At 41.1% G+C, this 13,747-nt stretch overlaps 1 protein-coding gene across 6 annotated transcripts in view; it reads left to right on the plus strand.

The window, feature by feature from the left end:
* The window catches only part of XRCC5 (X-ray repair cross complementing 5), an 89,599-nt gene that overhangs the window by 61,761 nt on the left and 14,091 nt on the right, over window positions 1-13,747 (plus strand). Inside the window, exon 17 of one of the 6 annotated variants that reach the window (XR_007408793.1) lies at window positions 5,356-5,486. The exons of the other annotated variants lie outside the window; for them this stretch is intronic. The gene's annotated coding sequence lies outside the window, so the exon portion shown is untranslated. The remainder of the gene's footprint in view (window positions 1-5,355; window positions 5,487-13,747) is intronic. 6 annotated transcript variants of the gene reach the window in all.

Here is a 13,747-nt window from a genome sequence, read left to right on the forward strand (position 1 = left end):
TCTTAATTCTGTTGTAGAACATAGTTTAAATGGTTTCAACCCTTTTTGAACTTAGAGATTTGTTTCATGGCTTAGCCTATACTCTGTTCTGACAGATGTTCCATATATCCTTTATAATGATGTCTACTCTGCTGTTGCCAGGTCGAGGGTTCTGCAAATGTCAGTTAGGTCAATTTGGATGGTAGTTTGTTTAGCTCTGTATCCTTGTTGATTTTTTTTGTCTAGTCATTCTCCATAATGTTTGGAGTATTGAAAGTTATTCCCCGTGAGACCTTGTGGACTGGTGACACGTGTATAATTTTTGCCTTACCTAGCTAAACAAAAATCTGGAGACCCAAGTGAATCTTTGCAGAGTACCAGTAAAGAAAACATCAATTCAAGTAATAGAGTGTATTTTAAGTAAAAGTCTTCAGGTACTAGAGTTTTTAGAAAAAATTAACTTAGATATGTGTATCATAGTATTATGTTTGTTTTTGTTTATTTAAAGATTTTATTTATTCATGAGAGACCCAGAGAGAGAGAGGCAGAGACGTAGGCAGAGGGAGAAGCAGGCTCCATGCAGGGAGCCTGACATGGGACTCGATCCCTGGACTCCAGGATCATGCTCTGAGCCAAAGGCAGAGACTCAACCAGGTGTCCCACAATATTATGTTTGTGTTTCATAATTCTCTGCTTCATGAAAGGAATTCATTTACTTTAGCAAGTGACCAACTTAGTATAGGAAAAATTATGTTGGAGGAACTTGTTGGAGGACAGAGATGATTAATTGTAAGTAATGAAAGTCAATTTACATTTTAGTGACCATAGATTTTTTTTTAATTTTTTTATTTATTTGTGATAGTCACAGAGAGAGAGAGAGAGAGGCAGAGACATAGGCAGAGGGAGAAGCAGGCTCCATGCACCGGGAGCCTGACGTGGGATTCGATCCGGGGTCTCCAGGATCACACCCTGGGCCAAAGGCAGGCGCTAAACCGCTGCGCCACCCAGGGATCCCTAGATTTTTTTTTTTTTTTAAGATTTATTTTTTTGGTGGGGAGCAAGCACTAGTGGGGGGGAGAGGGAGAGAGAGAATCTCCAGCAAACTACCCACTGAGCACAGAGCTTGATGCAGGGTTAAAACTCTTGCAACCCTGAGATCACAACCTCAGACAAAACCAAGAGTCAGGCACCTAACCAACTGCGCCACCCAGGTGCCTTGACAATAGGGATTTTAGTATATGAGTATAGGTCAGTAATTATAGATTTGGAAAGTATATAGGTTCATTATTCCTTGCTTTCATTTGTTTCTTCTTTTGTGCCATTTTTCTCAAACATGATTTTATTTTGTTTGATTCATTATTTGTCTCATACAGTGAGAAGAAAATATATGGAATAACTAAGGTTGGATTATTCTGTAATCATCTCCATTTCTAATTACTCTTAGATGGACTGTAATGAAGCCAACGAGACTTATACATTTAAATTTTAAATGTATAGGTTGAGAGAGAGAGGGTTGAATGTAAAAAACAGAGATAAGATTTGCCTATAGCAAATCTGGTTCCCATTGGTAGTCTTTCCTGAGTACAGTGGGTGAAACTAAGTAATTTGAAGGTCCCTTTTTAATGCAGCCCTTTAAGTATATGAGTAATAAACAAAAAAATAGATGATGCAAAAAATAAGAAATAAAGGGGTCATGAAATAGAAGTATTCTGAGTTTCACCATCAGTAAATGCCAACCCATGAAAAATCTCTATCCATTTAAGACTCATTAGAAATAGAAACAATTGTTTATTGCTCCCTAGACTTCTCCTCGTTAAAAAATAAGTACATATTGATTGGAAAAATCAAATAGTAATAGAGTAGTACCTAAAAGTTAAGAAGTCTCCTTCATTGTCCCCGCCTCTTCTCTAATACCTCCCCAAACTCACATTCTGTCTTGCTTTCTCACTTTCTCCTCACGGGAGTAACCCTGTTAATCCCTGTCAATGTTCTGTGTTATAGTCAAGATAGTTAAGGATCTGACTCAAGATCTCAGCTGAGCTCATGATCTCAGGGTTGTAAGCTTGAGCCCCACGTCAGGCCCCATGCTGGGTGTGGGTCTGCTTTAAGAGTCTCCCTCTCCCTTTGCCCCTCCCCCCCAAAAAAGAAGTGGTATTGTCTCCATACACACCTGCACACATCTCTTTCACAGCCTGTTACTCTTTGTATATGTATTTCCCCCTCCATAGATCTTTATTTTCACCATTTCTGTCTCTGTAAAATTAAAGTGAAGGGAGGTAAGAAAAAAGTTCTAGACTGTCCTTTCCCCTTAGTGATAACCAGTTCTAAAAATGCAGTGTGTGGGTTTAAGTTGAAGGAATTCAAAAAGATATCTTCCATTCTTTAGAGGCATTAGAGGAGTAAACCAATGAGGCTCAGGCCATGCGTTCATCCATTTAGCAAATGACCAACATCCTACTGTGTGCTAGTCATTGTGGCAAAACACAGACAGTAGACAAGAAAATAAATGTCAAATGGTGATAAGGACTTGTGTTCGTTTCCAAGGGCTCTGTAGCAAGTGCCACAAACTGGCTGGCTTAAAACTACGAAAATTTATTTTCTCACAGTTGGGGAGGCTAGAATTCCAAAGTGGAGGTGTCAGGAAGATTGGTTCCATCTGAGGACTCTGAGAAGAATCTGTTCCATGCCCCCCTCCTAACTCGTGGTGACAGCTGGCTGTCCTTGGTGGTCCTTGCCTTGTAGACACGCCACTCCAGTTTCTGCTTTCTCCTCTTCACATGGAGCTCTCTCACTGTGTGTGTGTGTCCAGATTGCCCTCTTAAAAGGACACCAGTCATATTGGATTAGGGCCCATTGATTATATCTGCAAGGACCCTATTTCCAAACAAGGTCATATTCTAAGGTTTTGGAAAGGGCATAAATTTTCAGAGAACGGTATTCAACTCATGACAGCTCTACAGAAAAAGTTAAAACTGGATAGTGGGATAGCGAGTGCTGCAGTGAGATGGGCTTGTGACTTGATTTAGAGGATCAAGGAAGGCTCACTTTGGGGGTATCATTTGAACAGAGAATTGAGGAAGGTGGAGGAGAGAACCTGTTATCTCTGGGAAGAACTTTGCAGACAAGAGGGAGCAGTATGCTCCAGAAACGATGTGTTTGGCTTCATCTAGGAGCATCAGGGAGGCTAGTGCGGTTGAAGGAAAGAGTAGAGATGATAACAGGGGGTAGGTGGGGTACATATCACACAGGGCCTCCTGCTTTTAACTCTGAGTAAAATGGGAACAACTGAGGAGTTCTAGGTAGAGGTTGGTCTGACTGACTTATGTTTTAAAAGTGCCCTGGCTGCCATGTTGAGAATGGGCATGGTTGAAGTAGACAGATGAGTTAGAAGGCTACTGTAGTAATGCAAGTGAGAGAAAGTGAGAAGTCAGACTTTTGATACACTTTAAAAGTAGAATTGGTAGGTTTTACTGACTGTTTGAATGTAAGGTGTTGAGGGAAAGAAACAAGGATGACTCCCCCAAGTTTTTTGGTCTGAGCAACCAGAGGGAATTGGTATTTACTGAGAAGGGAGAGACCTGCTAAATTGATTATGCAGGTTTGGACTTCAGGAGGCGTCTGGGTTCTAAATACAAATCTGGGAGAAGTCACCTACAGATGTTCTCTGAAGGCATGAGACTGGATGGAGGAGGTCTTTGAGAGGGGGAGAGGTGTGGTGTCTAGGGCACAAATAGTTCATCCAAGGCAGAAGGACACAAGACAATGTGGGTGCAGATGCAGGTGGGTGATTAATTTGAGGAGGAATTCATAGACTAGTTGGCATAACCTGAGCTCTACAGAGTCAGACAGAGAGCGCCCAAAGAAATGTATCTCAAATAATTCAACAGCCTAAGGTGTCCTGGTGCTTTCAGTTGCAAATAGAACTTTCCCCAGAAGTAAGGTTTTTTGATGCTGCTGTTGTTTTGTCTTCTGAGTTGACTATTGATGAGCATTTCTGGCCACTCTGTGCCCTTTTGTAATTCTCTTCTAATTTCTAAACATTTTCTGGATCTCTTTCTTTCCATCCTAACTACCAGTATCCTAATTCAGGCTTTCATTACTTCACCATTAGACAGTTAGAGCATCCTGTATTAATTATCCTCAAAGTTCTTGTTCAACTCATCCCATATGTTGGTACAGATTTAGGTTCCTTTTTTTAAAAAAAATATATATATTTTTAAGTAATCTATACCCAACAAACTTCCAACCCTGAGATCAGGAGTTGCACACTTCACTGAGTGAGCCAACCAGGTGCCCCCACAATTAGTTCCTTAAAGCATAGATTTGATTAAGGGTCAGCCCTTCTTAATCACTCCCTATGTCTTTAAAGTTAGTCCCCCCTTTGAAGGCTTTCCACAACCTGGTTCCTCTCTGCCATTGCAGACCCATCTTCTACAGGCCTCCTCTATGAACTCTACTCAGACCAAGCAGTATTCCTGCTGACACACTTGTGGCATTGGCTTTCCTGCTTCTGTATATCTGCTCATGATACTCCTTCCACAAAGAAGGCTCATTCTTTTTTCTCACCCCCAAATCCCACTCTAAAGAGATGCTTGTGATTTAAGAGCCTGTATATCCTGGGACACCTGTGCCTAGTAGTAGTTCTCTGGTAGTGTGATACATTGTCAAAGATGTTGCTGTTGTCTGCCCTACAGGAACAGATAACCTCCATCTGTTTTTATGTTCTCTGATGATTGCTGACTAGTAAGTTTTCTGTTTCCATTGTTAACTTTAATGAAGCAGTGCTTGGGAATAATAACACTTTGAATTTTTGACAGCAGAATTCATTTTCAAGTTGCTTGGATCAATTCATAAATCCTAGCCCCACCGAAGGAGAAGTGGAGAAAAATAATATCTCAATATTTTGAGCTCTATAATATTATGCAACTTTCTTCACAAAATCAAAAAAGAGGGGGGAAAATGAAAAAGGAAGGATCTGAAGGAAAGATACCATATAAACACAGGGCATCATTATTTATCAATGTTCAGAAAGATTCACTACATGAAATATAATTATTTTAAATTTCCTGGTACTTGATATGTCCTTTTAAGAGTGACTCGGATTCTCCAGGCATCATAAGACACCGTGTGCCACCCCCCACCTCCATCGTCCACAAAAGCACATTCAAGCAGTGGCTGCCTGCCTCTCTCCTTTCTGTGGAGCCTGACTCACCACTCACTGTATCTCTTCAACTGATAACATGAATTTCAATTCCATTCAATTACCAACTTTTAATTGGATCCCATTGCCAGATTGGTCTCCTGTTCCAGAGTGTTTCCTCTTGGCTGCACTGTTACTATGGCTACTTGGTTCCTTCTACTTACTTCCTGCATTAGGTTGATGACATCTACTGTGGTATGAAGCTAGACAGATAACTGTAAAATTGCTACAGTACCAAACACTGTCATCTTGCATCCTGCCTCCCTCCTACTGCCCATCTGGAATGGGATCAAGTCTAGATGGTAAGGTTAGTAATTCTTCTATATTACTTTTATTTTAGGAAGCTTCACCAAGTTTTAGAGTCAGAAAATTGTGGAGACGCTCTTTCTCTGCCTTCTCTACTCCCTAGCCCCACCCTAATAATACGTACTTCCAAGCATATGGGTTATACATTATAGAAAGGAGCCATAGAAGTCCCTTCATTTGATGAAAAAGTCTTCCTGTAGCTTCCTCTTTTTTTTTTTTTTTTTTTTTTAAGATTTTACTTATTCATGAGAGACACAGAGAGAGAGGCAGAGACACAGGCAGAGAGAGAAGCAGGCTCCATGCAGGGAGCCTGACGTGGGACTTGATCCCGAGTCTCCAGGATCAGGCCCTGGGCTGAAGGTAGCGCTAAACCACTGAGCCACCCGATTTGGGGTTTTAAATGAACTCCGTTCTGGAATTGGGGAAATTAGTTACACTTAAAAAAAAAAAAAAAAAGGACATTCTTTGGTTGTTAGCAAACTGCTGTATGCCCTGTATATCCATAAATATTCATTGATAACCTTCAGGTTTTGTGGGACATGTTAACTGGGCCTTTAATGGTTAAATTGAGCTGTTGTTAATAAAAAAACAAAAAGCATAGAATGCCATGGGACCCACCCTTTGACCAGGAAACTTGAAATTTTACAGCTAATTCAAGAACAGACCTGGTTTTACACCAAAATTATTTAAGATGATAAATAGTATTCATCCAGAAAGAAAAATATTGGTTATAATGTTCTCTTGTGGAGAGAACATTACATAAAGTGAGCTTAACCACCAGTGGGCTTGCTGGATGCCATTTTTCTAGTTTCTCATTAGCTCATACTATCACCTTTTCTCTAGAGAGCTAAGACCAAGAGACTTTCAGTGTCATTCTTCCTGTGGCTAAAAAGCAGGACTCACAGCTCAAATAAACACAAAAATAAAATGAGAGGGATCTCAGAGTCTGCAGGAATGGATTCTGACAATAAAGACTTTGCATTTACTCTGCTCCTTGTGCCTGGGGTTTTAATTTAACACATCAATGAAAAGGCAGCATTTAAAAGGGGGGGAAACACCCAGCAGGACCTACTTTTATTAGTGCAATTTGTAAGAAATTACTGCATTTAATGAGAAAATCGTTAAGCATGAAAAAAATGGGCTGTGACTGAACTTGTGGAGCTTAAATGGTGAGGTTTTAATTGAGTTTTTTTAGTTAATGGTAAGAAAAAATAATAATACAAACCCCACCAAAGCTGTATCCCTGCTATTGAGGTGGTCAACATTTTATATACCTTCGTTCAGTCTCCTGTGCCACTGGTCATGTGTGATCCCGTGGCTATGGTGCTGTGCTGTGGGGTTACGGCCGGTTTCTGATCGCAAAAGGGAGGCAGGCAGCTTCTTTCTATCTGCTCAGTGAGGAATTCTGGGGCCACTAGGCTTGCAGAGCAGTTTCTCAAAGGTGGAAAGATGAGGGAAGAGGCAGAGAGCAGGACAGCGCTGCGTCTACTTCACGGTTTGCCTGCTGAAAAATAAGACATTCGAACACCATTTACAGGTTCATAAAGCTTATGCTTTTTTCCTAATTCTCAAGATTATTTTGTTCCACCCATTGATTTCTTTTTCCCCCAACAAAAATATTTCATTAAAGACCACAAAACTAAAACGAGGAATACCAGACCAAGGAGTACAAACATTGAGGTCAGGTTCCGCCTGGGGTCTTGGATCCAGATCCAGCCTCTTCTGGAAAGAGCAGCAGAAAAGGACCTTTAAGAAATAAGTCAGCATATCTTTTGTCATGTAGAGGAAAATATTTAGGATCTCTTTTTTTGTACTTAAATTTTCAGAAGATCATTGACTTCTGTGAAAGAAGAGAAACAACATGGGAAGGGTTCAGTCACTTCAGTGTTTCTGGTTTGTCATAATCTACACAGTTGTGTGGCCGCTGTTCCCTGGGTTTCACGCTGTTAAACCTTAGGGAAAGGGAGATGTATGTAGCTGGAAAGATGTTTCAAGTAACAGGAAAATCCTTTTTTTTTTTTTAACATAATTCTGGTTTTATAGAAGTATGCTTTGTATATACATATATATATTTTTAATTTTTATTTGAGAAAGAGATGAGAGTATAAATGAGGGCAGTGGGGGTGGGGGGGTTGGTGGGCAGAGGGAGAAGGAGAAGCAGACTCTCTGGAGCCCCAGTGTGGGGTCCATTCCAGGACCCTAGGATCATGACCTGAGCTGAAGGCAGATGTTTAAACAACTGAGCCACCCAGGAGTCCTGCACGTGTATATATAATTTTACATATATATATGTACTGGGCTGGGAAGCGCCTTAAATAAATGACTGTGAACCTTTTCAGTAACTTTCTGTTGAATGTCATTGTATCCTGTTTCACTAGAAAGGACAGAAAAAAACCTATACATTTTATCTTCCCTTATTGTTTAAAGAATACTTTGTTAACTTTGCATTTGCAAGATATATCCAGTGCATAAAATGGGGCGTCCCTGTGTATCGGGCCCATAGTACCAACTGTCTTGAGTGGCCCCTAGATCCACTCCTCACCCTTCCCCTGTGTGCACCAGATCTGAGGGGTGGAGGCCAGGGGGACAGAACTAGCCCCTGCAGGTTCCATTTTCCAGCCTCCCATGATTGCTAGCCTCCAACAGGGTTCAACCAACAGGAAACCCTGGTGGGAAACTGGTGGGAGGTGAGGCAGGGGGGAGAAGCCAGAGTATTTCTTTCTTCCTCTGTGTCAGGCAACATCTCCAACATCTCCTCCATGGCTTCAGCTCCCCTCGGACAGGCCCCTGAGCTCTAGTCATTATACCTCCCTCTTCTGTTTTCTACCCCTACCCTGCACTGCCACGGGACGCTAAGGGCTTCTTGCTGTTTCTAATCTCTGGGTTACAGCACCATTCTCAGTTGGTTTTACAGCTCTTCATCACCTGGGTAACAAATTGTCTGCATTAAATTTCCTTTGTTAAGTATTCAGAGTGATTTCTGTTTTTCTGGTTGGACCCTGACTGATAGATGCACAGTGCCTACCCACGATGACCAATTTATATCATGTAGTAAAGAGACATAAGCCTGTTGGCGATCCATTTCTGTTCTAGTTGCCTGTATTAAAATACAGGCTCATTTTCTTGTCAGGCAAATGTTTCTTATATAAGTTTCTGGCTTAAAACGGTGATTTTACTTACATGAGCATTTAATCGGTGGCAGACTGGACTACTTGTTTTTGAGTTTTATTTGCCGATAGATATTATTCTTTTATTCTCTTAATTACTGACCTGACCATATATTTATTTAAGTGCTTAAATTATACCATCACTTTGTTTTATGAAGATACCTCTGTCGTTGTGTAAATCTGTTCTTAACATTCAAAAATAATTTAACTGCCAATTTCTGTAAAATGTGAACCCCTTCAATAAGTACAGTTCACATGAGGCATTGAGATAGTGAGAAGGATTAAATTGGGAAACATCCTGAATGATGCCTGGGTTGAGCAAAATCATTTGAGACGGTTTTACAGCCCTTTATATATATTGTGTGACAGATGAGCAAACCCACTGCTGCTTTGGCTCTGTCCAGTGAAGGGGAAAAAACCCACAATAACTGACTTTCATTCTGTTGGAAACATCTTTGCAGAGAACAGGTAGTAAGCAAATGTCAAGTCAGAGGCTGACAAGCACATGGCCCTGAGTCTTTAGGCCTTTGAGACTGTACATTAAGAGAGGTGATTCATTTTCAGGGATTTTCAGTGGTTTTGAATATTTTCTCTAGAGAGGGAGAATATACATTTCAGATTAAACAAAAAATACTCTGCCATTTTCCCCATACATGACACTTTTCTATCTGAGTTGCTTTTTTAATGTAACACTGAAGTATTATTGAGACTAATTTTGTGTATTAACAATCTGTACATGTGTAAGATGCTGGGTTAATATATAATGCTCATATTTAAAACCTCAAAGTCCAGACCTTTTTTTTTTTTTTTTTAAAGATTTATTTGAGAGAGAGCATGAGCAGGGGGTGGAGAGAGGGAGAAGCAGGCTCCCCGATGAGCAGGGAGCCCTATGTGGGGCTGTATCTCAGGGCCCGCGGGATCGTAACTTGAGCCGAAGGCAGGTGCTTAACCGACTGAGCCACCCAAGTGACCCAAAAGAATTATTTTATTTTTCAGGGTAATTTGCTTTTATTTTATTTTTAAAATTCTTTTTAGAGAAGGAGGGGCAGAGGGAAAAGGAGAAAGAATCTTAAGCAGGCTTCATGCTGGGGCTCGATCTCATGACCCGAGCCAAAATCAAGAATCAGACGCTTTACTGACTGAGCCACCCAGGTACCCCTAGACCATTTTGATTTTGAATGCTCCTTGAAATAAATGATGTCCCTTGCCTTAAGATGGATGGTCCTTTCAGTGGCCATCTTTTATATTAGCTACAATGAGTATTATTGAGCCTCTGACTAATTCTGAAAAGCATTTTGGTAAATTGTAGTTGGGGCTGTGATTTACTGAGTATGAAGACAGACAGGCCATTCCATACCCTATAATTGATGTAGAAGCAGTGATGAGCACATGTGATGATCGGCATTTCCCTTCTGTGGCGTGGGGCAGATGGGGGCTTCAAAAGCATCATCTAGCCAAAGTAGAATGTTATTTTTGTCAACCATTTCTGCATTTTACTTTTATTTAAAATGGCAGGAAATGTGAAGTGCCACCAAACTTTGGAAGGGGGAAGTCTTGTCTACAACCCACTGTGATACTCAGTATGTTAAAACATCATCCATCACAGCTATTTGCTGGTGTTAAATGGTTCATGATAGTCAGTGAACCACAAAATAGTCTGGATAGACCAACAGAATTTGGAATCATGGGCCAGTTGCACAGGCCATGTACTGATCATTCCTGGAAGGGCAAAATCTGGTTCTTTGTATTCATTGGATTTATTGCAAGTTTGGAGATGTTTATCTCCCTGTGTTTTGAACTTCCTAGAGAAAAAGACGGTCTAACATGTAAATAAGAAAACTTAATTCAGTTAGGCCCACAAATACATAAGAACTTGATTCTTTTTTTTTTTTTTTTTTTTTAAGATTTATTTTTTAGAGAGAGATAGAGCGAGTACGAGCAGGGGGGAGAAGCAGATTCCCAACTGAGAAGGGAGCCCAACTTATGGCTCGATTCCAGAACCCTGAGATCATGACCTGACCCAAAGGCAGATGCTCAACCACTGAGCCACCCAGGTGTCCCCCTGCAGTTCATTCTTAAAAAGAAAGTAGATGTTGAGACTCCTACTTCCTTTTTTTTATATCCCCTCTTTCCTATATCATCACTGCAAATGGATTATTGGCTTTTGCTTTTGCTTTCAGTCTCCTAAATACTTTCCTCTGTAAGATGGTAACCGTGTGTGTGTGTGTGTGTGTGTGTGCGCGCGCTGCGCGCACGCGTGTGTGCACACACCATCATATGTCAAGACAAAATGGGTCAGGAAACTTTTTTCCAAAGCCGTTCAGTCCCTATTTAGTTGATCTATGGGTTCTCGGATTTAAGGACTCCCTAAGCTTCAGTACCTAATCCTTTGTACTTTTTATACTTTCTCTTGCAGTCTTTATGTCACAGTTTGGACACACACAGACAGCTCTCCTCTTTAATCTCTTAGCATCTGTGATGCTGTACCCTCCTGGTTTTGCCTACCACTCTTTCTTAGCTCCCTTGTCAGTTCCTTTCCCTCTCTATGAGCTTGGTCTTTAGCCCTCCTCCCATGCAGTTGCTCTGGAGCAACTCCATCCTGCCTCAGGACCCTCACACAGACTGTTGTCCTCTGGGACCCCACCCCTCCAGCCTTCCCCTAGCTGATTGTTCCTCCTCCTCCTTCCCCTCCTATTTGGACTCCATGTGCTAGACTATTTGCTTCTCTTCAGACATACCTGTGCTTTCCCACCTCTCCTCTTCTCCTTTGTTCATTCGGTTTTCTGCTGTATGATGGTCAACTGCTGGTTTTCATTGCCCAGCAAAAAAAAAAAAAAAAAAAAGCCACATTCATTTATGAAAGTTTCCTATAATCAGTCACCAAAGATTTTAAAAAATTCACATCAGCAGATATGTTTCCATACCAGTCATAGTCCTCTTCACATTTACCCCCTGTTATTACTTTTGTATACGTTATATCCCCTCTTAGACTGTAAAATCCTTAAAGGCAAGGGCTTCATCTTCACCTTAATCATGTCTTCCACAGAATACACTCCAGGGTCTACCCTGTGACAGTTACACAGGAAATAAATACTAGGTTAAGTTACTGAAAATAATCACTACATCAAGAGAAACATTTACACTGTGGCTCACTTAGGTCCCTCACTCTCATTTCAAAAGAAATGAGGAACATTCATGTCTGGATTACTACCCATGGCCTGTGAAGGCTCTTGTGCCTAGATCCATAACTCCGAGTGGTTTCACATCCGCCTCTCAGAGCCAGCAGGCTGCCCTAAGTGGTGTAGGGCCCCAGTCAGACCCTTCTGTCACTTCCCTTCTCCAAGCTGAAGAAGGAGGTAGCTTCTGTTGCCTTGAGATTCTTGTTGGCTTTCCTCTCTGCCTACCCATCAGGGCTGTGTTATTTACCTTGCTTAAAAAGACCCATCCGAACATCCTTTCTCTCCTTTGAATGTTGGGTATTAATTCACCACTGTGGGATACATTGGTAAAGATTTCAGAATTGAAAGGAAGAAATTGTTTCTTTAATCCCTCAAGTTTGCTAAGTACTTTATTATAATGGAGATCCTACTCTCCTAGTTGGTGGATATTTTTCTCTTGCTGCAAAGTTATTATATTAGGAAATACTTTGTCCAGTGTGTTTTGTTTTTAAGATTTTATCTATTTAGTATTTGACACAGAGAGAGAGCACAGAGAGAGAGCAGGCAGAGGCAGTGGGAGAAGCGGGCTCCCTGCTGAGCAGGGACCCTGATGCTGGGGTTGATCCCAAGACCGAGGATCATGACCTGAGCTGAAGGCAGACACTTAACCAACTGAGCCACCCAGGCACCCCTGTCCAGGTTTTTGGTTTTGTTTTGGTTTTGTTTTGGTTCTTATTTTAAGATTTTATTTATTTAGAAAGCTCATGTGAGTTGGAGGAGGGGTAGAGGGAGAGAGAATCCCAAGCCCAAGGTGGGGCTTTATCTCATGATCCTGAGACCATGCCTAAGCCAACATCAAGAGTCTGATGCTCAGCCAACTGAGCCATCCAGGTACCCCACTTTGTCCAATATTTTTAATCCTTTCCATAGGCTGTAGGGTCCTTTGGAAGTAAGTTGATGGTACTGAGTTTCATGTCTTTCCTAAAACATTGAACAGTACTCAGGTCACTGTGATTCAGTTAGTAGCCTCAAGCCTTTATAGGCAAGCCTTGAAAGTAGTTTCATTAGTATTGTGCATGTACCCATTCCTAACTCTTAGGATGCTCAGACGAGGCTGTGGTTGTGGTCACACCTTGACCGTTCAGCATAAATTGCCCGGCCACCCAGCAAATGAGTGGTTTCAGGGCACGAGTGAGAGTGAGCCTTTATGCCGTGAATGTGTACATCTCCTTGGTTTGTTCTCTACCAGTTGTAAGGGGCAGTTTCAGTCTGCTTAGCAACTTACATTCCCTGAAGACTTTATGTTGCTATTTTCCTCTGCTTTTTTTCATCCTGAAAAATATTTGTTTGTGAGGCAGCCTCAAGTTGCAACCCATCTTAAAAACAATAACATTATTAATGCATTTCCTCCTTCTGTAGAATTTATGACATTGCTTGCTAACAGTTACTGTTTATTAAGTATTCATGGCTTGTAGAGTGCGGAACAACAGAGAGAATATCAGGTTCAGCCAAGGGCAGAAGATAATGTAGCAATGATTCCTCATTCTAAAGGAATAGTATTAAATTAAGACAAGGGCTGGTCTTTTCTAATTTGACCTATGATTGGTAGAAGATGGGGTGTCCCTGGCTCATTACCCTTCTCCGTCTGGCACTGTTTGACGTTTATCATGAGTGAGATTAGGTGAAGGACTAGGGGATCTGTTTTCTATGACTATATCAGGAAAGACAGTTCCAAATTATCCAGATGGCCCCTAAATTCTGAGGGGAGAATAAAAAGCAACAACAATTTTTTAAAACACCATTTAGTATTAGTCCCATAAGGAACATTTAGCTGTAAGTCTAAACACTTTAGAAATTACATCTTATTTCTTGGCAGATATCAGTAAGTATTACCCAAACTTTTCAAATACAGACTTTCAGAATCAGCATTTTGCGTC

The sequence above is a fragment of the Canis lupus genome, chromosome 37 (genome assembly GCF_003254725.2).
Source record: "Canis lupus dingo isolate Sandy chromosome 37, ASM325472v2, whole genome shotgun sequence".
NCBI lineage: Eukaryota > Metazoa > Chordata > Mammalia > Carnivora > Canidae > Canis > Canis lupus.